The sequence below is a fragment of the Loxodonta africana genome, unplaced genomic scaffold, assembly GCF_030014295.1.
Source record: "Loxodonta africana isolate mLoxAfr1 unplaced genomic scaffold, mLoxAfr1.hap2 scaffold_149, whole genome shotgun sequence".
Classification (NCBI taxonomy): domain Eukaryota; kingdom Metazoa; phylum Chordata; class Mammalia; order Proboscidea; family Elephantidae; genus Loxodonta; species Loxodonta africana.
Window position 1 is genome coordinate 513,472 of NW_026974901.1, and position 3,143 is coordinate 516,614.

Here is a 3,143-nt window from a genome sequence, read left to right on the forward strand (position 1 = left end):
TGGTCTTTTCCTTCTTTCCTGTCTTTTTAATGACATCTTGTTTCTTCATGTACATCTTTGATGTCATTCTACAGTTCCTCTGTCTTCAGTCATTATCATTCAACGTGTCAGATCTATTCTTGAGATTGTCTGTAAATTTAAGTGGAAGATGCTGAAGGTCATACTTTATCTCAGGTGGACTTGTTCTAATTTTCTTCAGCAGTTACTTGAACTTGTGTATGTTCACTTGAAGGTCTGTTACAAGTTGGCCTCTGGAGTTATTCTGACTGATGATACTGAGCTTTTCCACTGTCTCTTTCCACGGATGCAGTCAATTTGATTACTGTGTGTTCCACCTGGTAAGGTCACCATTTATGTTGTTGAGGAAAGGTATTTGCGATGAAGAACTCATTGGTCTTACCAAATTCTGTCATACAATCTCCGGCTTTGTTTCTATCACCAACGCCATATTTTCCAACTACCTATCCTTTTCTTGGTCTCTAACTTCCACATTCCAATCACCAGTAATTATCAAATCATCCTGATTGCATGTCTGATCAATTTCAGACTGCAGAATATGGTAGAATTCTTCAGTTTCTTCATCTTTGGCCTTACTGGTTTGTGCATAAATTTGCATAACAGCCATATGACCTGACTTGCCTTGTAGGTGTATGGATATTGTCCTATAACTGACACCATTGTCCTTCAGGATAGTTCTTGAAATGTCCTTTTTGATGATAAATGCAACACCATTCCTCTTCAATGTGTTGTTCCCAGCATAGTTGACCATATGATTTTCCCATTCAAAGTCACCACTACCAGACCATTTCAGCTCACTAATGCTAGGATAGCAATGTTTACACTTTTCATTTCATTTCTGACAATTTCCAATTTTCCTAGAATCATACTTCATACATTCCACATTCCAATCATTAATGGATTTTTGCAGCTGTTTCTTCTCATTTTGAGTCGCGGCACATCAGCCAATGAAGGCCTTGAAAGCTTGACTCCATCCACATCCATAAGGTTTACTCAACTTTAAGGAGGCAACTCTCTCCCAGTTGTATTTTGAGTGCCTTGCAACCTGAGGATCTCACCTTCCAGCACTAAAGAAGACAATATTAATCTGCTATTCATAACTTGTGTGTGTGTGCGCATTAAAAGAAAGTTTACAAAACAAGTCAATCTCTCATATAAAAATTAATGTACAGCTTGCTATGTACTCCTAGTTGTTCTCCCCCTAATGAGACAGCACACTCCTCCAGTCTGTATTCCCTGTGTCCATTTAGCCAGCTACTGTCCCCCATTGCCTTCTCATATCCTCTCCCGACAAGAACTGCCCACATACTCTTATGTGTCTACTTGAGCCAAAAAGCTCACTCTTCACCGGTATCATTTTTCTGTCTTATAGTCTGAAGAATTGGCTTTGGGAATGGCCCTGTCTTGGGCTAATAGAAGGTCTGGGGTCCATGGCCTCTGGGGTCCTTCTAGTTTCAGTCAGACCATTAAGTCTGGTCTTTTTACAAGAATTTGAGGTCTGCATCCCACTGTTTTCCTGCTCCATCAGGGATTCTCTGTTGTGTTCCTTGTCAGGGCCATCATCGGTGGTAGCGAGGCACCATCCAGTTCTTCCTGTATCAGGCTGATGGTGCCTTGGATTTTCGTGGCACTTCCTGTCTCTTGGGCTCTTAATTACCCTGTGTCTTTGGTGTTCTTCATTCTCTTTTCCTCCAGGTGGGTTGAGACCAATTGATGATGCATCTTAGGTTGCGGCTTGTTAGCGTTTAAGACCCCAGGCCCCACTCACCAAAGTGGGATGCAGAATGTTTTCTTAATACATTTTGCTATGCCAATTGACCTAGATGTCTCCTGAAATCATGGTTCTCAGACCCCTACCCCTGCTACTCTGGCCTTTGAAGCATTTGGTTGTATTCAAGAAATCTGTTTGCTTTTGGATAAGTCCAGTTTTGCTGACCTCTCCTGTATTGTGTGTTGTCTTTCTTTTCACCTAAAATACTCCTTGTCTACTATCTAATTAGTGAATCCCTTTTCCCTTCCCTCCCCACCCTCTAACCATCAAAGAGTAAATTCCTCTGTGTTTCAATTATGTCCTGAGTTGTTATAACAGTGGTATCCTGCAATATTTGTCTTTTTGCAACTGACTAATTTCACTCAGCATAATGCCTTCCAGATTTCTCCATGTTATGAAATGTTTCATGGATTCATCATTGTTTTATCATTGTGTAATATTCCCCTGCATGAATATACCATAATTATCCATTCATCCGTTGATAGGTGCCTTGGATGCTTCCATGTTTTTGCTACTGTATATAGTGCTGCAGTGAACACGGGTGTGCATATAACTGTTTGTGTGAAGGCTCTCATTTCTTTAGGATAGATCCTGAGAAGTGCAATTGCTGGATCATATGGTAGATCTGTTTCTAGCTTTTTAAGGAAGTGCCAAATCAACTTCCAAGGTGGCTGTACAATTCTACGTTCCCACCAGCAGCATATAAGTGTTCTAGCCTCTCCTCAACCTCTGCAACATTTATTATCTTGTTGTTTTTTTTTGGGGGGGGGTGGATAATGGCAGCATTTTTGGAATGAGATGGTGTCTTAGTGTAGTTTTGATTTGTATTTCTCTAATGGCTAATGATCTTGAGCATTTCCTCATGTATCTGTTAGCTGCCTGATTGTCTTCTTTGGTGAAGGGCCTGTTCATACTACTTGCACATTTTTTAACTGGGTTGTCTCTCTTTTTTTGTTTAGTTTTTGAGGTATAACATAGGATTTAGAGATCAAACTCTCATCACTATTGTCATAGCTGAAACTGTTTTCCCAGTCTATAAGTAATCTTTTTACTTTTTTGGTACAGTCTCTGGATGATCATATTTGATTTTTAGGAGCTCGCAGTTAGTTTCTCTTCTGGTTTTTGTGCACTTTTAGTAATGTTTTGTATACTGTTTATGCCATGTATTAGGGTTCCTAGTGCTGTCTCTATTTTTTCTTCCATGATCTTTATCATTTTAGATTTTATATTTAGGTCTTTGATCCCTTTTGAGCTAGTTTTTATGCATGTTGAGAGGTATGGGTATTGTTTCTTTCATTCTTTTTTTTTTTTTTTTTTTTGCAGCTGGATATCCAGATAACTCAGCACCATTTGT